The 26,887-nt window shown below is 42.3% G+C and overlaps 1 protein-coding gene across 2 annotated transcripts in view; it reads right to left on the reverse strand.

The window, feature by feature from the left end:
• tshz3b (teashirt zinc finger homeobox 3b) overlaps positions 1–26,887 on the reverse strand; it is a 43,610-nt gene that overhangs the window by 7,487 nt on the left and 9,236 nt on the right. The window lies entirely within an intron of this gene.

Below are 26,887 nucleotides of genomic sequence, written 5' to 3' on the forward strand. Positions count from 1 at the left end.
AGGCTGATACCTCTAAATGAACTTCTCTACAGTAGAAGTAGGTTTCGGTCTTACTTTCCCGGAACGATCTTCATGAGCGCCAGTTTCATTATGGTCTGATGGGTTTTGCAAATGCACTTGACAATACTGTTCTTGCAAGAACGATTCCAGAACAGCTGACCTTCATGTTTTAAAATAACAACAGACTGTTGTTGTTGTTGTTACTGTACTTAATTACCTAATGGCATGCGTGATGTTATTTCATGCACTCCAAATGAAATATCCTAAATAGCAAATTCCTACAAAATAGCAGGACGTTTCTTTAACGTGAGTGACGATGAGAAGAAACCTTGAGAAGGGCAAGCTTTAAGACTGATAAAAACGTCCTCAAACTAACCTTGACCTTAACAGCATGAGTGAAACTGAATTGGCATTAGACACAGCATACACACCTTACTAATTTGTATATGAAAAAAAGGACAAAATTATTTCAAAGTCATTTGACACCAAACACAAAATCCGACAACATGGCAGTCAGCCCAATGGCGAGTACGGAGAAAACGAGTACAGAGGTGAAAGAGGAGAAGGGGGAAAAAAAGCAGGAGGGTTGCCTGGAAAGACCCAAATGCTTAACACACACACACACACATGCACAGTTGCCCTGGCCATGATCCAGGCTATCCTGCCCCCAGTGTACCCAGACTCTATGTGTTCTAGCTGGGAACAATATTGCGTTTTCATCTTCAGGTTCCTCGGTTTTCAGCCGGGCTCTGAACACACCACACAGGTGCTCTTTTAATTAGAGAACAGGATGCTCCGGTGCAGAGTGTGGCAGAAACGGGAAGGGCGGGGGGAAGCTGGAAATGAGAATAACCTTCCCAATGAATTGGCATCAGATTGGTAGGTAGTAGGCTGATCTAATTTACACTTGGACATCCAGAGAGACGACCAGCAGAGAGCGCAGCTTTGAACACTGGAGGTGAGCGGCACCTTTCGAAGTGCGTACAAACCCTGGCTGAGCTTTCAAATTCAAATTCGAATTAAATTTTTATTTGTCACGTACACAACCGTACACAGTATGATATGCAATGAAAATGCTTACACGGGTATCCGTGACCTCAAAATAGAAAGTTGAAGAAAGCACCGGAGAATAATATTAAACTAATGATAGAACTGTCAATAAAATAAAAAATCAAAGCTAAAAATAAGTTACAAAGTAAAATAGAATTAAAATACAACTATATGTAAATAAATATATTTCCAACCACCAATGCAAGAATGAATACAGCATGAACAGAGGGAGCGTTAGCAGGGCCTGGGTGATGGAATGATATCTCACACTTCTTCATATGAAAATCTAGCCTTCTATTAAATATCACTTACCATAACTACATTCCATTATTTTATCATTGTGTAATTTGAAGCAATGGAGTAATATTCACTGCGAAGATAACGGGCTTGATAAGTCTTGCCATATTTAGGGAAAATGACTAAAGTCCTTCATCTATGATGCTAAGCATATACAGAAGGAGTTTGTTATCTAAAAAATAAATAAATAAAATTGAAGCAATAATTTTAAAGATTTTTTTTCTTTATCTGATGGACACTGAAATATATAAACATATATATATATATATATATATATATATATATATATATATATGTGTGTGTGTGTGTGTGTGTGTGTGTGTGTGTGTACATTTCAGTGTACATCAGATGAAAAAAAATGCTTTTAAATTATTGGTTTAAATTTCATCACCTTATTTACAATAAATTTAATAATAATAATAATAATAATAATAATAATAATAATAATTAGTATTATTATTGTTTGTACTACTACTATTATTAATAATAATAATAATTATAATTTTTTATATGTAAGTCTGTATAAAAATTCCAAAATGCACCAGGCTTTTTTGATTGTGGATGGAAGACAATAATGGAGCAAAAAATGAGCATGAATCGCTCCGCCCCTAGCAATTTGCCAATCAAATACAGTTTAGCTTCCACACGTGCGAACATATTAAAATGAAAATGCAAAGGAGGTTTGTCACAGTATTTGCCATTCTGTGGAACTGAATAAATAAAATATATAAATCAATTATCATTAAATCTCCTATGTTTTCTAGAGTCATGTTAAAAAATACTGTCAATTGAATCACAGAAGGTAGAATTTACCGGACAACATATAATAATAATAATAATAATAATAATAATAATAATAATAATAATAATAGCTTTGAGATAATGACCATTGTTAAAAGCTCTATATAAATAAAAAAAATTATACCATCAATGCATAATGACTTGTTCTCCATATACATACATAAACATATCAACAGCAGGGATGAAAACATTTAATTCAATTTTATTTGTATAGCGCTTTTAACCATTGTCATTGTCGCAAAGCAGCTTTACACAATCAAAAGAATTATTTAAGTTTGTGATGTAAAACATCAGGGTTCAGACGATACGATATCACGATACCCAGGTCTTGATTTAATTTGGATCGTGATCCTGTAAGCATCATGATGCTTGTATGTGTGTGTGTGTGTGTGTGTATACACAATTCTAAACATACTAAGCATATAATAAGCTGTGCTGCCTGCCAATGTGCGAATTTAGTTTAGAATGCATCCCCCGTAGGATTATAAAGGACCTGCAAAAAAAAAAAAATATATATATATATATATATATATATATATATATATATATATATATATATATATATATATTATGATTTGCAAATAAAAAAACATGACTTGCCACACAAAACAATCATCATGACATGTAACTGAATCGATTCTGCCCCGCATCGCTAATAAAACAAGGAGCTAAAACTTCAACAGATTGTCTTGAGTCAAGGCGGCGAGCTCTTTACAGCGGACCTGAACCTGCGGTGCGTTCGTGACGCAGCTCTTTGATCTTAGTGAAGTATCTCTGTAGGGTATCTGTAGGCTTCCGCAATCCTCCGGTAACTTCTGGGCGTGTGAATGAGAAGGACAGGACGAGAGAGTGAACTACTTGGTAATTAAATCTGCTATATATAGCCCCCAAAGCCCACATTTATAATGGGAGGTATCTCTCTTCTAATGTGGCACTATCTGCAACGTGATATCATTAGGGGGAAAATGGTTTGTAGCCTTAAGCAGACAGGCTGTCTGTGTGCGGCTGGAGAACGAGAGATAGCGCGTATCTCTTTCTCGTCTCTCCGCCGGCTTTCCATTCTCCTTCTCCTTCTTTCCTCTCCTCTCCTCTCCGGGCTATCATGGCCCGCGTTAATGAAGTTAATTGAATCTGAGATCAATAATGCTTAATTATTGCGATTTGACGCACACAGACAAATTGGTGGGGAGAGTTTGTGTGTAAGTGTATGTGAGACAGAGCTTGCGATTGTGTATATGTGTGTGTGTGTGTGTGTGTGTCTAACGCTGGGGTGGGATAGGGGCCATGAGCTGGAAAGAGAGAGCGGACAGGCACGCCATCGATCCCAGAGAGACGCCCATCGACCAGGCCCTCTGACGGATGGAGGCACCTCTCTGAGAATGCAGCGAGGGAGAGAGAGAGAGAGAGGGCAGAGACCACTCCACACTTCAACTGTGCCCAGCCCCAGGAAGAGGGGGCTGTAGAGTATTAAACGACAGCCCTATTACCTATAGAATTACTCAGACCTTGTTTACACACTGCATGGTGTGTAGCGAGTGTTAATTACACGAGCTAAAGGCCCAGCCGCTGTGTAACAACATGCACTTTCCCCTAATTGTCCCAACACACTTAGCAGGAGGCTGGCCGTTCTTCTTAACACTCGGCTCTCTGTACAGGAACGCGTTTTTTTTTTGTGTGTGTGTTTTTTTTGTGGCAGCTCGAAAGTCGGCGAGTATTCGAAGAGCTAGTGATGACAGACGACAGCTAGCGAGCGAGGAGGCAGCCCGGATTAGAGGAGAGAGAGAGCCGGGGAGGTGCAGCGGCAGCCGCTGAACACAGCGCGGGTAAACATAGACGCTAGCACAACTAATCGCCAGCTCATGCCACTCAGCAGGAGAGGCTCTGACAGTCTGCGTGCATGTGTGTGCGTGTGAGAGAGAGAGAGTGTGAGTGAGTGTTTGTGTGCGTGTGTGTGTTTACACACCTCCGCTCTCTCTCTCTCTCTGCAAGTGCATGACAACCGGTAACCACTCTGGAGAGCAGTGCTTCCCTCACCATGCTCCTTAACACTCCCGCTAAAGCTCCGAGCCTCGCAAGGCGACAGCTTCCTCAACGCGCGCGACGTCTGGGTATTTCAATCCTGAACTTTCCGAGATGTGTAGATTTTCATTTCTAAATCAAAATCAATGCATGTATTTAAGGTTAGCGCGTGAGAGTGAGAGAGAGATGAAGCTCATGATCCTCTGCTTAACCCCCGAACCGATTAAGCAAACAAAAGAGTTCGCCAACTGTTAAAATAATCGTGGAACAGAAATATTATTGGATCATCGCGGACTTCAGTCGTGTATCATACAGACTGCGTTCGAAAACACTTTTGTTGGCAGGGTCGCGTTTTAGCCTTATCGCATCACAAAAACCATTTCCAATCAAAATTGTACATGTGCTTCTTGGAACGCTTCGTCCAAATATTTAAACCTGGAGGGTGAAACACCACAGCGTTGATATTCTCATGGGTAAACACACACACACACACACACACACACATACACAGTGTTTTTTTACATCTTCCACACTTCTATCATTTAGTCTGTCTAACCTCATTACCTCTCTTGGTTTTCCACATCTCAGGCCAACACACACACACACACACACACACACACACACTGTAATCATACATATCCCCCACTTGGTAAAGTAAAAAACCTGAAGAAGGTGCAGCAGTTACATAGAATCCATTAGAATAACCATCTCTACTGTATATATTCATTATATATAAATTAAATTCCCACAAAATTTTCTAACATATCTGATGGAAAAACATATTCAAACCCCGATTCCTAAAGCTCCTCCTCTAACGCTGGGCAATTCATTGAAAATTAATCAAAACCGACATTCAGAACCTCTAATCCATGTCATCTTGCCCATAACATTTATTTCCCTTATATTATTATTTTTTTTAAATCTGCTAATACATTCCCCACTGTGTGTTCACATGACTCCTCTCAATCCAGTCTGCACATGGAAGCACCATACACCAGAGTACTCTTAATAGAAAAAAATGTTGGAATTTATCGTGATATTTAGTAGTTGAGGTCTCAGCACTGAGCACTAACCTCATACTAAATTATAAGTTCAGATAAACAATCAGAATTGTAAAATGATTGAACAATTGTGTGCAGAATAATATAAGGTGGAATCTAAACACTGCATCATATTATCCAGGGGGAATCAATGCGTTTAGTGTATTAGTGCGTTTTCAAATATATAATTTATTAGTGTATATTCTATATTTTTAACTAAATAATTAAAGAATCTTCCATAGCAATACTACCTTATCAAACTCAACAATCACTGGCTATGAATGCAATTCTAATAGAAAATTTAAGAAGATAAAACTTTGTGTGTAAACAGATAAAAGTTGATGGTCATATTGTATCAAATAAAAGAACAACAACAAAAAAAAAAACTATTTATCTACTTAAAACAGTATCCTGATCAATTCGTTTGAAGATTATAAACAAGATGTTTTTGTATTGTAAACAACTTTTTCTTAAATCAAATTGATTTAAATTTCAGTTGTAATGTTACATGGAGTTATGTACAATGTTACAAATTTTGCCCAACAAATGTTACAATGATGTTACAAATGTTATTCTTCATGGGGCGCTCATTAAAATATTTGTTTAAATGTAATAATTAAATGTAATAATTTCCAGATTTATTCATTGTATTTTTCCCTGCAGAAATTTCCATTGTTGTCATTTTTATGTTGCAAATCAAGTTCAGGGAAGTAAACATGTATGTATTTTTACTCGTATATAGTAATAATTTTTCCAAAACATGTGTGTGTACAGTATGTACACACAAACACATAACGCTGAAGGCTTGTCTATTTTAACATTAAAATGTGCGAAAAAGTTCACATATACTTAAGGATAAAGCTTAAATTTAATCGGAAATTGTCCTTTGAACGTTTCTAACTTCTTTTCTGCAAGCTCTCATCTACTAAGACTTAAACACAACAAGAAGGACAATTTTCTCCATATTTTTTTTAAACCAAACTGTGGATTTCCTGAAAAAGTAATAAATGGTGCCATGACATGACCTGTGCTCCCACTACCCAGAGGATGTGCTGAGTCGTCACTATTAAGCCGGAGAAAGAATTCTTTCAGTCCACACTTATGGTCCTGCTAATAAACCTGGCAGAAATTTCACTCAAATGGTTTTGAAACTAGTTTGCTTTGTAATGACCCTTTACTCATTTGCAGACGGAACCAAAAACATTAGCGGGGTGTTTCTCAGGAACGGAAGAAATGATCTGTAAAATAGGAGCTGAACTACTTTTTCAGATGTGCTACCTGCATACATACAAAGTGGCTCGAAGGTCTGGACAAAAACGTGTTTAAAAGTATAAATTACAGCAAACGCTCAAACTGAAGGACTTTTACTTGGCAGCGTGTGTGTGTGTGTGTGTGTGTGTGTGTGTGTGTGTGTGTGTGTGTGTGTGTGTATACGCTGAATACAAGAACACAGGACATTTCGTAATGTATCAAAGCTGATGTTACATGCAGCGATAATTTCCTGGTTTCTACTGAGCCCCAAAGAGGAACCGTGAGTGATGTCATTTCTACACTTTAAATGTTTTTTTCTCTAATTAGGTTTAAAGTGGCAGCGAATTTTATATATGCCTATAGATTCAAAGCATTCACAAATAGTTAAAACAGGGTTAAAAAACAAAAAGACGAAGGGTGTTCAAGTCAAACCCGGACTTTATTTCTCTATAAACCCCTACACTAATGCACTTATCCCAGAGTTTCACTAGTGCTTAGATACCATCAAGTTAGAAAGCTTTCCCTGTACGCCGGAGCTATGATCGGATTTGCTTGTTTCATGTCTGAAACGCTGGCCTCCCAGGAACTCCTTTAACCACATGAACATTGTGAAATGGCTTGGAGCGAGGTCAGAACTGTAACTCCCAGTCCGAGTTCCTGTAATGTGCAAGTGGTGTTCGTGAATGATAGTTTGTACAGTTCCCACAGACAGATGTGTCTCTTCTGCAGGTTATCCTCGGATATTTTTGCGCGGCCCCCTTTAAAACCGTTACACCTTTCGAATGTTTTAGAAATGATATCACAAGTCCTGGTTTGACTCGAACGCCGGTATGCCCCACCTCCTACCTATTTCCACATTGCCGCACTTGATCACAATAATTCCTTGCTTTTTTTTTTCTTTCATGAAATCCTTTTGATTAGATCTGAAATAATCCTAGCTGCATAAAAATCATACTGCACATAAATTTTAACGATGCATAAAACTTATCACGCCAGCCGACGGCATCGGCGATAGCCAGTGTGCATCTAAAACGTATCTCACAGGGTCTGAGACTTCCGCGGAAAATAAAAATCGGGGCTCTTTCTTTGTCTGAATGGACTTTTTGGATGAATTGCTTGTTCTAATGTCGCCTCTCTCTTCTCCTTTTGTTTCCTTGTGCTGCAGCGCTGGACGCTTTTGTCTTGGGTCACTCAGCCTCCGTTAATTAATTAACACTCCACAAGAGGGACGATTATTAAAGATGTTCCCGAACAAGAGAATGATTGAGCCATAGAGAGCCATAATGGAACATGGGCACTTGTACATCCAGCCTTTCTCTCTCTCACACACACACACACACACACACACACACACACACACTGGGTAAATTAGAGACATCATCTTCAAATTAGTATTCCACCTTACATAAAACCCTTTAAAAAAAAAAAAACGTGTATGTGACACCAAAGCGAGTGTGTTCTCAGCTTGACGTGTGTGTGTCCTGCCACTGTGGCTGTTTCTAAGGTCAGTGTGTGTTTTTTTTGGGGGGAAAAAATCCCTCAATCGCCTTTGTTAGTCTGACCTACGTCACTTTCAGCAGTCATAGTCCTAAATGCGGGGCAACCAGAGGTCACACACCTCTGTGCACACACACACACACTCACACACAGCAAGGGATATCCCCAGTATGGCTGAGTGTGGAAAGCGAGAGCAAAAGAGAAAGAAAGAGAGGGGTGTGTATATGTGTTTCCGTGTGTGTGTGTATGATATTCCCCTCTCCATTACGCGATGTGTATCTCTTGCTCCGCCCTCCGTGTTTATCCAACACACAAGCCGGCTTCTCCTTCTGCATTTCTCACTATCCCCCCCTCCCGTATACGCCTCCTTTCTCTTTCTCTCTCTCTCTCTTTCTCTCACCCACACACACGCACACCCACACACACCCACACGCACATCCACATAGAATCACAGGGCTGTGTCAGTCTCCCATTAGAGCGGGTTGCAGGGTAATGGGAGAGAACAGATCTGGCTTGCTGTGATCCCCAGGGCCTCGCTTAGCTCTGCTTACACACACACACAGACGCACACACTCACACACTTGTATATAAACACACACGGCTGCAGAAAAACATACAAAACACAGCACTTTGCAGACACCGAAACATTTGAAGGAGCAAAAACAGTAGCTCCGCGCAAACAGAAAACTAGCGTCAAAATAAAGACAGGCTAATCTTATAATAAACGTCCCTCTCTCTCTCACACACACACACACACATTGTATATGAGCTCTAGGCCTTGCAGGGGTAGGCACAGCGGCAAAATAATAGGCATTTTCCAACCCATAATGCTGGGTGTTAGCCAGTGGCAGCTCGCTGATTTAGCTACTAGGTAGAGACGTCAATCTGAGGGTCTTAGAGAAGAGAAAGAAAGCAAGAGAGAGGGAGAAAGTGAGTAAGAGAAGGAAAGAGAGAGAGAGAGAGAGCTCCTAATGGAGGCCTTGCAGTCATCTAGGCGCTGCCTTGCTGCCTCTTCTCATTCAGCATGTCACAGGATATCCATTACCTGCCAGTCTCCTCTGATCTCCTTAGACAGCTCTGATCAAAAGATGTCATTTGACCTACTCGCCCGCTTGGCGCGGCCCGGGTTGTGGGAAGGGGGGCCGCGCGGTGGTCGGTGCATGGCCGAATCGAGGGTCTGTGCCCGCAAATAAAACGACATCATCGCTTCAGCGTCCCGTCATGTTCTCTGGACGATTATGATAATGGTGTGGCCGAGGTGGCTGCCGCGGCTAATGCGCGGGATATAGCCTCGCTCTCGCTCTCCCTCTCCTAGTGATTGGGTCGACTCTCCTCTCTCTCTCTCTCTCTCTCTCCTCCTTTTTTTTCTCTCCTTTCCTGAGAGGCGAGGCATGCTTGTTGAGGATGTCAGGGTTAATCTGGGCACGTCTGAGCTGGCAAACAGAAAGAGATTTGCTTTATTTTGATACGGCGGGCAGACAGGGCCGAGCTCAGAATGGACTCCGAGAGGGCCTGATTGCCTATGATATTGCTTCTGCTTCATTCGATAGTGCCGTTTCTGAGCTACAGGCTGGACATCAAACCAGACACATAATCTAAATACGATTATGCACACAAACAAAAGCCTGCACTTACGCTCCCGAACGACCGCCGAACACACACAACGCAGGAAATGAAGAAAACGATATGATACGTAGCCGGAGCTGTTGCAGGCTGCGAGTCGGAGCCGGCTGTGCCGGGGCAATAAAAGGCTAGAAAACGCGTTGGGTTTTAGAGGGGAGAAAAACGGCGTGCAATAAAGCGGCAAAGCAGCGGTGCTCCGAGGCAATTTAGACTGCAAAACACAAACCATTAAGTTTGTGCATTATCTTTTAATTTAATCTGGAATGATTTATAATCCATCACGCAAGGCTTCAACCATATCCAATTATTCTCCGTGCCTTGATTGACAACAAAGGTGATTTATTAAGCTAATAAAAACTGATGTGAAGCCGTACAACCCTCCCCTTCTTCCCGTTCAACCCCCATGCCCTGAGAAATAAGCGACCTCGTAGAGACGTCGAAGAGAAACGCACCCCGTCCGTGCCCTTGGATACAGGTCTGGGGTCAGTTACGTCGTTCCGATTAGGACGCCAGGCGTTAAGGGTCGAGGTGACGGGTGGTCAGATCTTCACGTTGGGAGGTCGGGTATTTTTCGTATTTTTCAGGATGAGGCTAGAGATTTGTTAATTTGCCTATCATGACGGCATGGTGGCGTAGTGCTTAGCACTGTGGCCTCGCACCTCCAGGGTTGGGGGATGGATATGCCCCGTGGGCTACCTCCAGGTACTCCAGTTTCCTCCGACAGTCCAAAGACATGCAGATTAGGTTAACTGGTGTTCCCAAATTGCCTGTTGCATGTGTGTGTCCTGTCTTCTGTCCCCCAGCTTGCACCCCCCTGACTCCTGGTATACCCTCCACGCCCACACAGCCCTGTACAGGACATGATAATCACTGTAGAAGATTAATGAATAATTTACCATTCAAGGTGCCAAGTTACTTTAATCTGTTGTTCCAGGAAGTAAAAACTGGGTTGTTTGCAAGATTGCACAATACTCAAGCTAGAACTGAGCAGTATACTCTGATCATGATAAATATTTTTTAGCATGATTATAGTTGGTTGAGAGACACTGAGCAACTGTGTAATGCGTTTTAAAAAAAATAATTATCACGTGTGGGGCTAAATATCAGATCTACAAGAGTCGCTGGAAAATCTAGGCGTCCCTGATGGGATATTAATCCTTTATCTGATTTATTTACTTTTTTTTAAACGTTTGTTTTTTAAATCGTTTACATTCCCAATCTTAACCCTGATTTTCAGATACCAGTGCTGTACACTGCTAATGCATAGTTTTTGTACAAACCCTTTGGATAAATGCAATCGTAATGCATTTGTGCACTGGGAAGTCTTCCAAGTGTTCCATATTGTCTAACTGTAACAGAAACAAGTAAGGAGTAGGTATGACTGAGAGAAACAGAAGAGAGAGAGAGAGAGCAGGGTGCGAGTCAGATATGAAAATGTCACCCACTGCAGAGGGAAGAGATTCTCTGCAGCACCGCCGGCTGACGCCGTTGCGTCTCTGATTCCGCCGTACTAGTCATCAACTCTGCTCAATCACTTTACATTAATGAACAGTAAATGGACCTGCGACACGGGTCCAGGGAAAAGGCACGAGACAAATGGACTTGAAGAGACGCCCAAGTCAAATATGGCCGATTTCTAATTCTAGGAAATCCTAGAGAGAGACAAACAGATGCATCTAATAAAAAAAAAAAAAATAATAAAAAAAAGACTATACTACCACCACCACCACAGAGGGTGAAATGCGTGTGTGTGTGAGTGTGCGTGCGCTTGCTCGATCGCCTTTACTGAGTTTATCGTGGGTGTGGGTGTGTGTATGTGTGAGTTGAATGCCTCATAAACCACGGCAGGACACATTAACGTCCACAGTGCTTTGCCTGCACTGGTAAACACACAAACCTTCCTCGGCTAATGGTGCAACACGAAAAATCAGCAATCAGAAGCCTTCGTGGATAGCGGCACCGCCCTCGGACATGGCAGTCTCACACACACACACACATACATACACACACACACACACACGCGCGTACTGTAATGTTAAGAGTGCACCCTTAATAGGTGCCGAAGAAAACGTCTCGCTGGTGCGTTAAACTAATTTTTGTTGCATTTCCACGAAATGTCTCGAAACAAGGAATGACTCGTGCGGATGTAGAGACGCACGTAACAAGATGAAGGGTCGAAGGCTGGAAGATGAGGAGAAGATTAAAAGGAAAAAGGAATGCAAAAGAGAGTGCAGCATTATCTCGGAGCAATCACAAACTCTCTCTCTCTCTCTCTCTCTCTCTCTCTCTCTCATGTATGGGTTCCACCATTACGCGGAGAATGGCTCTTGTAACTCTTGTAATGCGCGACAGTAAAAATGTGAAGCAGCTCCAGCATGCCAGCTTGACAGAGATGTAAAAGTCGCCGTGGACGGTTATTTATGGCTGTGTGAATTAGCCTACAGAGAGTATGAAAGTTAGGGTTAGGGGTAAGGTTAGGAGTGTGTCTGTGTGTGTGTGTGTGTGTAAAAGGGATGGGGGGAGTTAAAGTACAAGAGTTGACCCTATAAGTAGCAATCACTACAGAGGTGGTCTGAGAGCTGGAGGCGAGAGAGAGAGAGAGAGAGAGAGAGAGAGAGAGAGAGAGCGGGCTCGCTTTGTGTGTGCTACGTGCTGAAATGAAACGCAGTAGGATGTAAACAGGATGCGTAATTAAGACACTACAATTCCAGAAAGCTGGATGTCGCACACACTCGCGCTTTTCTGGGAACAAATTATGTCGAAGATGAATCATGTGATTTCAGGAGGGAAAAAAAGCTTTAAAAAAAAAAAAAAGTTTATGAAGAAATGTAACTACTAAACCTAAACCTACAACCACAAACTATTATTATTATTATTGTTATTGCTATTATTCATGCAGTTCTAATTACATGAACGATCTTTGCGTTCCGTTTCTGCTGCACACAAGACGGTCCCTCCTGCTATAATCTTCTCGAGGAGGATTTTTATCATTCTCCCCTGCGAATCACCTAGAGGTTAAAAAAGGCATTCTCTGCACATGTCCGCTGATCTGGAAAATGAACTAATTAATGCAACATCGTTCTAGCACATAGTCATCAACATTTAATTTTAGACCTATAAGGATGGGCTTATTTCAAGTATGATTGAGCATTCCAAATAAGTAACACGACTCGGGCTCGGCTTGCGTCTCGCTGATTAAACGCATGGCTTGACGTTGAAAAGCAACACGGGGCCCTTTAAAATATACGTGTTCGAACGTCTTTGATATTTTATTTCGCTGTAGGATTTGTAAAAATCTTGGTGAATGATGGATTGCTGGCGCTCCGGAGCTCATCAGCGTTGGGTCTCCTGTCCCGGAACGCTTGGGGGCCGTTAGGCCACGGGCCTGCGCTGGGAAATGATAGCGTATCCATTTCAAAGGCCTGGCCTGATCCTGCTGTCCGACAGAAGAGGAGGGGAGGGGGTTGTTGAAATATAACAGGAAGAAGGACGCCGCGTTTAATTATCTCATTAACACGCAAGGCCGCATGAACGAAAGCGGAGCGGGCCTAAGAGTGATCCCTGAGGCACTGGGCGTTAAACTGCCTTGCATGAGTGTATGGGGTGGAGAGGCTAGTGTGCATGCATGTATATATGTGTGTGTGTGTGTGTATGTGTGTGTGTGAGAGAAAGAGACTGCATCAAAGCCCTTCAGAACTAAAAGCTCATGTTTAGATGTACAAGCTTTTAAACTGCCGTTTGCACACACCCTAAGGGCCTAGGCTTAGAAAGACCATTAACCTCTCGCAACCCAATTAAAGTGTGTGTGTGTGTGTGTGTGTGTGTGTGTGTGCTTTCCCATGTTTGTACACTTGCCCGTTTGTGTATTGGTGTGTTGATACTCCCATCGTGCATACACACTCTCACACACACACCCGCACACATACACAAATCGGTGATGCAGTAAGGATGAGGAAGTGTTACCACCTAGTATTGTGTGAGCAGGATAAAGCTCCACAGGGGGCTGCGAAAACCGAGGTAAAGCTGTACTCCTCAAATAACCCCCCACACACACTCACGCAGACACACACAATGGTAATCAAATACACACGTATGCACTCGGCACACTACAAAGAGCGAGGGGAACACAACTGGGACGTATCACTCGATCTTGTTTCTAACATCCCTGACTAATGTGGAAAGAGCAGAAAGACATATTACGCTGAATTCATAAACACACGAACTTATCTTATTTTAAATAAGCAGGAAAAGCAAGTGAGAGCAAAAATACAGATCCTCTGGCTATTTAAAAAAAAAAAGAAAAGCACAACACTTTACTATACTTTACTATAATAAAAGCAATTCTCTCATCCGCTGCCTCTAATAATCCAATCTGCACCATTTTCACACTACACACACTACCTTTTCCATCTCCTTTTTTTTTTTTTTTTTACCCGGTGCCTCTAAACAATAAATAAAGCGTGAGTGTAAGTGTGTGAGAGAGATACAGAGCGAGAGTGAGGCTGTGTTGATAATCCTGCGCTGCTGAAGCTTATCTGCATTGTAGAGAGGTGCGAGGCAGACAGTCTCTATCGCAGGTATTAATGTAGCGCAGTTCCCTGTGTCACGATCGAGCGATAAGCGAAGAAAGCAACCGCAGTCCCTCCAACCTTACACACACGCGCACACACACACACACACAAACAGGATGGTGAATCTGTCGCTCTTAGTCTATCTTGTGTCTTCTCCTCCAGCGCTACTTGATATGGATGCAATCAGAACACTAGAGAATGTTAGAGAAAGGCTTGGTTTATTTATTTATTTATTTTTTTTTTTGTTCTGTGCTTTTTTTTGAAGCCATTTAAAAATGCGGTCTAGCTTATTGTTCCTTAAATTTAAAAAAAATGTTATCGTGCACTAGAATTCGACTGACCTTGACCCCTGGTAAAGGTTGCATGATGTCATGTTGCATTGCATATCTTGATGGTTAGCTTTTAGATCAATTTATAGATATTATTTACACCTAGTGATGTCATGGTAACTGTGACATAAAAAAAAAAAGATAAAAAAAAATAATGCACCACATCCTCTATTATATTACTGCCTTGCATTAGATAATACTATATTTACTTTATTGTTAAAAAATGCATTAAAAAAATCTGTATTTCTGCATTTATTGGATGATTGGATAATCAAAGCCCCTACAATAATGTCTCTGAATGTCTTCTTATACAACAACCAGATGCTGTAAAGAACTGCGCTGTGAGGTTATATCACTTTCTGTCACACCCTTCCGTTCCCATTGACTCATACACCTGCATCTGCATCAACAGTGTGTAACGACTGCGAGGGAGAATGTGTGCTTGGACACCAGTGGACATTCGGAGACAGCTGTGCACTCCGAGGGCCGACACCGCAGCCAGCTCCCGTCTGGAATTCCATAACACAACCCACAATTGATCTGAGTGATTTATTGCCTCCTACATTCCACCAACACACACACACACACTCATAGGAATGACTCAGACATGCACAAGACATATTTAATACACTTTAAATGCTAAGATGGTACAGACAGACTCAGACACACCCTGGCATACACACGTTTTTTTTATTTTTCCTCGGAGAATCCTGTGGCCGGAGGAATTCATAAACAGTGAGGCCCTTGTCAGGAGCGACATCCACTCCCTACGCATCAGGAAGTGAGGATGAGTGTGTCATAAAAGTGCGCCGGTGGATAAAGTAGGCGGGTGGTGAAAGAGAAATCAACACGACTTCGTGCATTATTTTTAAGTAGACTGTAAATAACTGTCTCGGTGTTAAATATATTCTAAAGTAAAGTAAAGAAAAGGGTATGACAAATGTCATGTTAATTAAGTGCCTTTTTAATGATCCATCAGTCCATGTGGGTACAAAATACACTGCATTAATATTTTTGATTTAGTGCGATAAATGCTGGGTCGGGTACTAGACTAGTGCTAAAGCGACTAGACAAATCACATCTCAGGATGTCTCACCTTAGCAGTTCCTGCTCCAGGAAAAGCATGTCTACCTGAATAAGAGGTTAGTAATGTTTATGGAACTATAACCCAGGGACTGAAAACTTCTGTGGTAATAAAGCAGGATGAATTCCAGAGTTTCTGTAAATGTTTGAGCTGGAGTATAGGATATATAGTAGGTATATATATAGTAGGTGTGTGTGGGTGGGACAGGAGTTGTAAAGGAGGTAATGAATGGACTGGGTCATGGTCCAAAGCATTGGCTTTTTAGTCTTCAAGGCCATATCTGACTCGATGAACTAGAAATACTACACCAGCGCTTGACATCATCCCATGGCTAATTATGAGTCAAACCGGGACTTGTGATGAAATTTCATATGAATTAAGGGGTAAAACCGATTGACGATTACAGAAGACAGTATGGTGATGAGATTCCTAGCCGCAGTAAAACATCTGAATAGTACGAGCATTTTAAAGAACACCGTGGGTCGTTCCACATCTGGGCTTTGAAAATCAACTTTTCGAGACACGCAACTTGCACAAGAGACATATTTGTCCGTGGGAACTGTACACACAATCCTTTATAAACACAGTACCACATGCACGGCTGGAAGTTAGTGCCACAACCCTCGTATAGTCCTGACCTCGCTCCATGCCTTATCTATATGTTTGGGCTATTAAAGGAGTTCCTGGGAGGCCAGCGTTTCAGACATGAAGCAGGCAGTCTGATTACTGAGAGAACTTTCCACCCTGATAGTATCCAACTAGTGGAACACTGGGATGAGTGCATTAGTGTAGAAGGGGATTATATAGAGGAATAAAGGTAGCTTTTATTTTCTGTTATTCTGCGCAATCAAAATTCCCATTTTGACTTCATATTCATCAGAAAAGCTGGCATCTTTTGAGCAATACACGGGCTGCAGCCTTTACCATAGTATTTGATGGCTGCTGTACGACTTTACCAGCAAGACTTTTCTCGAAACAGGATGACATTTTTAAGCTCATGAAAAGGCGATGGATCAATTAAATCCATGTTCAGCACTTTGGCTGAACAGGAGATTAAACACTTAAGCCATTTAAACCCATAAATTGCACTTTACACTCATTACTTAATAGAAAACGTGCAGGAATACTTAGCAGATTATTTTACACCTGCATCCAATATAAACAATTACACATTTAAATGTCAGTAAAAGACTTGGAAAAAGATCTCTGCTTGTCTGCAAACTACTCGGTTAACAGAAAATCCTTTTTTTAGAATGTTTAGTAAAACTAGTGTTTAGCTGGTTTTGAGGTTAGGTGCTTTTGTGATGTTCTGAAAACATGAACTAATGGTTTGGTTCGGAGTGTTTCTCACACAGTGTTCCCAGCTAGACAAAAACAAATTAACATTTGTCTTTCCGATGGATTTAAAACATTCCAACGGAGAAAAAGTACAAGATAAAAACACTGTTGAAGAAATGTTTGTGAAGGTTCTTCAAACATTCATAAAACAAGACAAATCGCTTATCCGAGTACACTTGCGTATTGACGCTCTCCGATACACCAGGGGGCAGTACGAGGGAGTACATTCCACATGTACACGCTATTCCAAATTATATTTTCGAAAAAAATGTCAAGAGTGCCCTTGTCACGTCCCTTTTTACCCTTTCAGTTATGGTTCTGTAGCTCAGAGAATAAGACTGCTGCATGCTCACAGAGACAGCTTTCTTATTTGATTCGAGCTGTACTGTACTCAAGACCACCTTTTCAAGTAGACATAAGAAAGGTAGGCTTATCCATGCCTGGGCACGAAACATGAGTGTTCATATTATACACACCTCCCAAACTTGGGGCGGGGGCAAGTGTTCTGGGACTGTAGTGTAAAAGCACCCTGGGACGCATAATAAGTATAACATGCAGCAGAACAACCTTGCATGCGGTATATCTGAGCGGCTTTTGGACATATCATTTTTTATATTAATTTGAATTATATCCTGAGGAGATTTTTAACAAATAGTCGTTGACATCTTGTAACTTTTTTCCCCAAATTACCTAATATAATGTTTGGCTACCTACTACCTCATTAGTGGCTATCATCTTTACTTTGTTTTTAGGTCCGCGTGAGTATTTACGTTCTCCGATGCACCAGGGGGCAGTATGCACTAATTTGGTTTGTGAGCCGCGATTAAACACAGGAGAAGAAGAGAACAAGGAACTTCCTGGCGTGTGCTAGGTGCGCATTATGATTTCAGAGGAGACAGACGGCAATGATGATGTCACGTCTGAACAGCCATCTACTTCCATTCTCAGGTACGATTGTTTTTCATATCTGATTTGATCCATGCCCTGGCACGGTTCCCGAGCGCGGAACGATTGTGTTCTCACTGATTAAGATGAACCAGACTTTGGGGTCGAGTATTCTCAGAAATGATTCCGGGGCTTTATCGCGAAAAACGCGCTTAGTCCTTTTATCTGTCCAGCTCTTTAACATCTGTATCCGTACTCAGCCAGATGAATCAGCGTTTACACTAAAACCATACTCAAAACCATCGTCTTATCAATTCACGGATCACTAACTAGCCAAGCCGAGTCTGTGACTATCGCTCTCTCTACTATAGTCTATCGCTGCGGTGCATCCTGGGACAATTTAACATAGAACTGTTAAACACATCATCAAGACATCAAGAGATGTGTTTCACAGTAAAGACATTGCTCAATGTCATCCTTCAAGGCTAACTTTTTTTTTTTTAAACTTAAAAGATCGTCCTGCCCTGTTTTGACTGGCAGTAATTCTGCACCTGTGCATGCGGATCAACGTGACTCGTCTATTAGATAACGGTTTGACAAACACTCCTTACACCTTTGACCATGGAAGGGAAAAAGCTCCTGACACACACTCTGATCCCATCTGCAGTCACAACAAGGACAGGGCACGTGTTTAGAGACAAGCCGTACTAAAACTTAACAGAAACGTGAGATTCGGGTCCTCGTCTTTTGAGGTAGCCCTGAGAAAACATGACGTGTGTGTAAAAGAGAGAGAGAGAAGGAGGGAAAGAGAATTAGAGAGGGAGGCAGAGAGAGGAACAGAGAAGGACAGAGAGAGAGAGCGGGAAAAAAAAGACCCAAGGGAGACCTGCTGCTAGAGGCAACATGACCTCATATTACCTGAGAGACTCGGAGGAAGTAGAAAAGAGACTGTTGTCATTTTGGATGGACCCCGGCAAAGACACACACACACACACACACACACACACACACATATAGGACTGTCAAAACAAATGTCACCATTCCAATTCAATTTGAATATCAAAGGACGGAAACGGGAATGCAGAAATTGCCGTTTGAATTTGTGACAACTCCGGTGTGATGTGTAATTTTTATCGAAAAATTCAACAAGACATGCAAATGTAAAAATAAAATTAAATAAAATGCAAAAGTTGCTCACATAGTGCTGTCACAGGTGTGTCAGAGTGAAGTGTCGATCTTATCTGCTCTAATTTTTTACCACAAATTAAACACACACACACACACACACACACACACACACACACCACACGCTTAGCCTACTTCCTGTTTTCCTTCACTATTTTAAACTTGCTCACAAATCATCTGATTCAAAATACTGAAGACGTAAAACGTACACACACACACACGCACAGCTACAGGAAGCCATTTTTTTGCACTTTATTTAAATCAGCAGCTTGATATGTATGCAATCCTAACCAGGAAACTAAATACTTTTTAATCAAAGCGTTCTCCGGTTCACGTCCCAGCGTAGGTGGCACGGCTTAGCGGGTTGAAATGCTGCCTCTGCTTCAAATGCGACTCTTCTGTACGAAGATCACGTATTATTATTACCTTCAGGAGACATACACACACTCGGATTAAGGAAGAAACTGGTCTTTTTCCACCTTTAATAGCGTACACTGTAAATTTGTATCCGGAACTGAAACATCACGGTCACTCGGGAGTTTATTGTATTTAATGTTAAGTTATTGCATGAGGGCCGTTCAAGTCAAACAGGGACCTCTTGTAAAATGAAGGTGTAAAACCGATTAATGTTTACGGGTGATGTTTAAGAGCGCGGTACTGTGATGTGACTCTTAGCCGGAATGAATTGTTGTTGAATCTTTGCAAATGTTTTAAAGAAGGCCGTACGTCCGTGGGTGACCATCCCGGCTGTGGTGTCTCAGAGCCCAGTGCGGTCATTCTTTCCATTCTGGATAAACTCATGACCAACATGCAGAAGCAATGCATCGGACAAAATCATCCACCAACAGCATTTTAACATTACAGGAAATACACCAAGAGTGATTGCGACATCCCCTGTACAGTCCTGACCTCGCTCCAAGTGATTTCCACAAGTTTGGGTTATTAACGGAGTTCCTGGGAGGCCAGCAGTTCAGACATGAAGCAGACCCTCTCGGGCGTACTGAGAAAACTTTTTACCTGAAACACTGGGATAAGTATAGCAGGGGATGAAGGACGTTTTAACTCACATAACTGTGCAATCAAAAGTCCCGGTTTGACTTGAACCTCTATCATGGTTATAAAAAACTGAACTGGTTTAATCTGAGTCTCAATTACTCAAAAGAAGGCGGCGGTGATCCAGGTTGTTATCAGGCCAATATCAGCAAATAAAATAATAATATATATATATATATATATATATATATATATATATATATATATATATCAGAGAATGAATGAACATGAATATGAGCCAGTCATGTAAAAAAATGCCAGTGATTGGAACAATTTTCCAAAATGGTGTTGTGAACGAATATTTTGGAACTGTAGCTATTTACATATAAAAGACTTGTTTGTTTGTTTGTTTATCATTGGTTTTCATAATATTTATACTATATTTATTATGGTCGTAATCGCATGTAAGTGAATCTTGTGATATCTTATGTTTTGAGCTATGCAGTTTTAACTGCTTCAATAAGAAATATCATGTTTTTTAAAGGTTTAGCAGTTTTTCAAGCGAACACTATTCATTAAATGCTATTGATTTTGGCTGATAGTTAAAATTTCTGGAGAAGGCAGAATGCTACGCGGCCATCTCTGATCTGAACGCTTCATTATGTTCTAACCTGTGACGTTGTGTCTACGGTACTGAACAGCAGCTCAAAGTCTGCGAAGTATCATTTAGTGTTTCCAAAAGATCAGGTTCATACCGTATACTTTTCTCGCTTTTAGGGTCGCGGTAATAAATAAATAAAAACAAACTAATAATAGTGTTTTTGCTTCCCTTTCTCACTCCAGGACGCACGGAACGAAAGTCTCCTCTGACTGAAGGTTTATTCTCAGTTCCGTCTCGTATGGATCGCCGACTGCTGTGTTTGAGCCGATGTTTAATCCAGGCGTTATTAACAGTTCGTAGGTTTAATGAACAAGTGCTTAAGTCACAGCTAAATGAATCATCAGTTCTGTTCATTTATAACTAAAGTGTATAGCGCTAAAGAGACGGCGCTTACCAACCCCGACTCTACCTGCCATGCTTAGTTATGTCTATTAACTGCTGCGAGTCCCTCGTCTTCCTGTTGAGGTGCATGATGGGAGAGGATCTGGACTGTGTGTAGGTTATTTTACTACATACAGTAAGTAGGTGGTTTGAGACGCAGCCACAGGCTGTATATAAACACTGGTGATAGCATTAATACTCCCTGAATAACATTTATATGTGTGTGTGTGTGTGTGTGTGTGTGTGTGTGTGTGTGTATTTCAAAAGAGACATCTTGAGCTCTACTTAAAGAAGGCACACCGACATGTAAGCCCGAGGCAGTGCATGGAAGTTGGAGAGCACACACACACACACACACACATACACACACATACACACACACAGATGCAAGCGTGCAAGCGACATGGGTTTTGAAGAGGAACACTTTAAAGATCGCGTTTGTAGCATTTGCTCATATCAGAGAGAGGCACTCTATCCTTTCATGTGCACCTCTCTCTCTCTCTCTCTCTCTCATTCTCTGTCTATCTTTCTCTCTCGCTCATCTGCTCAGCCAGCCCTTTTATTATTTCTCCCTCTTCTCTTGCTCTCTCCCCCGATCTCTTTTTAATTAATTACAACCTGGGCCAGTGACGGAGTGAGTGAGCTTTATCTTCCCTGCCTCCACTCTCTCACTGTGTCACGAGGAGGAGAGAAGAAACTGAGAAAGAGAGAGAGAGAGAGAGAGAGAGAGGGAGAGACGAGCAAGACAAAGTGAGCGACTGAGAGGACATGCGACACGCCAGTGCCTTCCCCTTCTTCCGCTTCCTTCCTATCCTCCGTACCGTCGTTTTTTATTTCTTCTCCTTTTTTTTTCTTCCCTTTCCCCTCCCTGCGCCGACAACCCCGAGCAAGTGCTAGCAAGGGTCATATCTTTTTAATTATCTTTCCTGCCTTTGATTAATTATTCCGTCTGACAATAGCGTGTTTCTAATGCTTTTCACCTGCCTGCCTTGATTGACAGCGCCTCTGTCTGAGTCAAAGCAAACAGCTGCTGCCATGATTGCCTAGCAACCAGGAGGTGATGGATGAGACCCAAAGATGGATGGCCACAATAAATCATGTCTCCTGCTATAAAACTGAGAGAGAGAGAGAGAGAGAGAGAGAGAACAAGGCAGGGACAGGGGGGACAAGGAAAGGGGGAAAAGAGCATGCAAAAACAAAACAACCTTTTTCAACCTATGTCCTGCTCTTACTCTACTTAACACAAGTTTTTCTTCCCTCTCTCTCTCTCTCCGTCTCTCTCTCTGTGTCTCTAACACATCAGATTTCATAAAGGTGGGATTTGAGCCATCTCTCTGGCGCCGCATCAGCAGCCACTTCGCTAGAGACTCGGCCTGCGCGGCCCAGCGTTAATACAGATTTTCCCACAGTGCTCTCTTAACCTTAAAGAGATACGCCACCATTTTCCAACCTGAACCTTTATCTAACTCCTGTGTCGCATTTAACCACTAACGGGCCTTCGGGCGTGACCTCCTGTCCTGAAAAACGAGTCGATAACCTGGTTACTGGACCCGTGAACAAGAACGTGGAGAACTTTGGCAATGAATAAAAAACATGAGAGGATTTCCGCGTAAAGCAGCCCTTATGTCGTTTTACATGCAATAACTCCAACTTTCTTTCTTTCATTTTTTTTTGAATTTGCGATTAAAGTTCGGTGGTATTCATATGAGCTCATGCTAGAAGTATGTTCAGACGCTGATATTATTGTAATTAGAAATTCATCCCAAAGAACGAGTAGCATCCATCAAAGGGGGAAAAAAATAAACATACAGTGCAAATATAAAAAAAAACATGAAGAATGCATGAAAACGTTCTACACCGAAACAACAACAACCGCCCTGAGGCTTTCATTATAACCCGAATATCAAATCAACAGGTTGGTCTTTTTCATTTTAATGCTCGGTACAGGAAGTTTTAGTCCGTCCCTAGACGGAGGCTCAGGTTGAAAAACACTGGAGTGTCTCTTTAAAGATTTTCGAGTGTGTCATAGGGCAGCATAGTTTGTCATATGCTGGGAATGTTTTAGACGCTGGGAAACAAGTACAACAATGGATCCAAGAACACCCACAATATCCCACAATGAGCTTGCAATGCATGAGTCAAAGCAAAACAATTAATCAGATGCTACGCAATACAATCAGGCCTGTAATAGCTCATACATCTCGACAGAACCGCAGCGGCGTTAAGGTTCGAGACTGGAGTCCTCTGAGCCTGGGTAAATCTAAGACATGCACACGTATCCTACAGTACAGTATATCCAGCTGTCTCTGTGTGAATGTGTGTGTGTGTGTGTGTGTGTGTGTGTGAGTGTGCGCGCACATGTGTGTTCTGGTATATCGACTGAACGTGATCTAGGTTTGAACAGCGGCACTCTTGCTGCTCAGGTTCACGTGTCATTAGAGCATCAAGCGTGCCACAAATGTGTGTGTGTGTGTATATATGTGTGTGTGTTTTCTAAAGGTCGACTTCATTTCCTCCTAATGAAGCCCAGCTGTTCTTGTTCCTTCCGCCGCCATGACGACAGTGGTCACTCCGTCCTGAGGGGCCGTCCAAAAAATTAACGACCTCGACGAAAAAACGTGTCAGCGACGCAACTTAGGGGACGAGAAAAAAAAAAAAAAGTGAGGTTACCAAGGTTATGGAACTGTGGCTATGATAAACAAACTCACTTTGTGGTTCGTCCCTCTCTCCCGCCCTCTTTTCCACTTTTATTTTAAGCCTTTTCAGGCAAAGGAGGTTTTTTTTTTTTTTTTTCCTGAGAGGGAGCGAGGGACTAAGCGAGTGATTGTGGCTCCTCTGGTATCTAGTAACAAACAAGACGAGAGCTGTCCCCATCCATCAGAGGAAGCCCGCGTCCTGGCCTAGCAAAGCCCCCCCCACCAATTCCTCGCACACATACGCACACATGCACGCTCACACACACACACACATTCATCCCGCCGCCCAGCCCTTCACACACACACGGCTCAGGTTACAGCTTTACACGGCCAGTCTAAATAATATTCAAAATGATGAATGACGTGGCCAGGCCTGTATCCATCATCCATCTCTTTTTTTTTAAGGAGCATCCATCTTCGGTAATGCTCCTTTGAATCATGGGAAAGCGAGAGAGCACCGATTCACTCGTGTAGGCCCCTTGAGAGACGGCAGGAGGCAGCGAGAGAGAGAGAGAGAGAGAGAGAGAGAGCAGCGCAGAGAGGAAGAGAAAGAAAAAGAGGGCACAGGGTGTCGGGTTTTGACTGATACGTGTCGTCTCGTTAGGGCGAACGAGCCGCACAAACACACGTAAGATACAAGAATATACACGCAGCTGTCTTATGGCGAATACACACGCATCTTTGTCTTACTATCGTGGTCAGGACTTTGACTTCACTATTAATCCAGTTACGCATTAATGGACCTAAACATCTGGAACCGAAAGGAAATCTAGAATTTATTTATTTATTTATTTTTTTTAAGTAGTCGTCCCCATGGGGACCAGCCAGGTCACATGGTCAAACACACAATGTCAGGTTCTTCTAACACTACTTGCTCCCCAAACACACACACACACACACACACACACACACACACACACAGTTGGAATCAAAGGTCTGAGGTCCACTGACAAGAACCGAATTCCCAAAAAATTCCCAAATATTGTCCAAGATCTATATTACAAACAGGTGTTGTTAAGAATAGTTAAAACAAGATTTTTTTTTTTTTTAAGGAAACTTTTAATGAAACGTGAGACATGAACAAATCAAAACAAAACCAGACCATCCGACGGTCAACAATTATTTACCGGGTTACAACAAATCCCCTCTTCCAGAAGCGGATCGGCCCCAAGGACACCAGAGATACGAGAAAGTTTCAGTGCTTTAAATGAACCGCCATAACATTTAAAACACTGCATTGTTTATTCCGTGAGCCTTGTCGCATGCTAACAGCAGCTGCACTCACACACCTGGATACATTTACGGAACAGGAAGTTCTTATCCTTGTCTTGTTTTAACCTCTCAAACCTGTATTCTCTCATACATCATAAACATCATCAGTAAACATCAGTGTTCAGCAATATATTACCAGCCTACACACACACACACACACACACACACTTGATCCTGGGTGGAATATTTTCCCCTGTCACACACAGGGGTTAAGGGAAAAGTGGGAGGCCTGAGTGGCATTATTACTGGAACTACTGGATCCCGCCCTCCCTTAACTACCCCCCCCCCCCCTTCTTCCTTCAGAGGCGTGGAGGCTGTGACTCCTCTCTAAGGGGGAGACAGCCCCTAACACTAGGCTCCCTGGCAAGGGCCGGTTTGATAAATGACACACGTCATTCTGTCAGGAGAGAAGGGCGGCTCCGTGATGTATGACCGTACCGAGGAGCAGAGGAAATCGACTGTTTGGCATGGAGCGCCTCGCTCTTCTCTCTTTCTCTGTCTTTCTTTCCTTCTTCCTTTCTTTCTTTCTTTCTTTCACCCTTCCCTTTTTTTTCTCTCTCAGTTGTCGTAAAAGTCGTAAAGTGAGGAAAAAGAACAAATAAATGCTTTGTGCGTTCTGACTTTCCAATCTGCCCTTATCATCCAGGCTTCATCTACGGGGGAAAAAAAAAGGATGATCCTTAAAAAAAAAAAAAAAAAAATGGCAACAAGAGTGTAGCCGTATCAATCAAAGTCGAATTTGGCAACATCGCGCCTACTATTTCAAATAAAAAACTATGTAACGCAGACGAATGACCTTAACACGGGAGCGAAACCCGATCTCGTCGCCAGCCGAAACTCTCGACTCATCCCTTCTCTCCTCTAACTGAGGATCCACTCTGCTTTTTTTTCCACCTCTTTTTACTCTTTCTCTCTCCCTCTCTCTCTCACACTCACTCTCTTTTCTTTTTTAACACACTGGCGGTGGGGGCCTGACATCTGCAGAGTGCATTTAAAGAAAAAAATGTGTCAGGGAAGCGTGATCCCCCTCGTGCCCCCGCCTCTCGCGCTCCCTTTCATTAGCTCACTGGCAGGGTGGCACTTCTCAAGCTCATTACAGCCCGAGGATTTATGGTGCCGGAGCCAATGGCGAAGAAAAGGCATCTGTCAATAATTGCGGGGAGCAGCGCACACACACATCTCGAGAAGCTTTGAAATCTCATTAGGTATGCAGTTATCAGGCATAAAGATCAAAAACATTACTCAACTCCGACAGAATCCTACCAAGAAACATTAATTAGCAACAGGCCCGCGTTATAAAATAAAACAGACTTCCTCTCTCGTCTCGTCCTCTCTCTACCCCCTTCTCTCTCTCGCTATATATCTTTCACTCTCGGCTTCTCACACCTGCCTGCCTCTGCCTAGGCGTGGAGAATGCTCGGCCGCCCGCTGGCTGACACACACAAACACAAACACGCACACACACACACACACACACACACACACACATACACTGACATGATCATATGTAAAATTACTCAGAGGACACGAAAACAGATACAGGAAGGAAACAATGACGTGACATCGCACGCAGGAAAGCATACATCATTCGCCATAAAGCTTTTCTAATACACACCTACAGGTTACAGTGAACGCAAACACACACACAGACACGAAGCACGGACCCCCCGCTAGAGTTAACAACACCCCCTGCTTTTCCCCTGTCCCCTTTCTTCCTCTCAACTCATTAAATAAAAAAAAAATAAAAAAACACACACACACAACACTGAGGAAGGGGGTGGGTAATTCCCAGCATCTGAGACTGATCAGGACATGAGGAGAGGAGAAAAAGAGCATACAGCCATTTTTGAGTCTCTCTCTTTCTCTCTCTTACTCGCCCTGTGTAGTGTGGAGAGAGGAGGAAGAGGCCTGTCA

This window comes from Clarias gariepinus, chromosome 3 (assembly GCF_024256425.1).
Source record: "Clarias gariepinus isolate MV-2021 ecotype Netherlands chromosome 3, CGAR_prim_01v2, whole genome shotgun sequence".
Taxonomy (NCBI): domain Eukaryota; kingdom Metazoa; phylum Chordata; class Actinopteri; order Siluriformes; family Clariidae; genus Clarias; species Clarias gariepinus.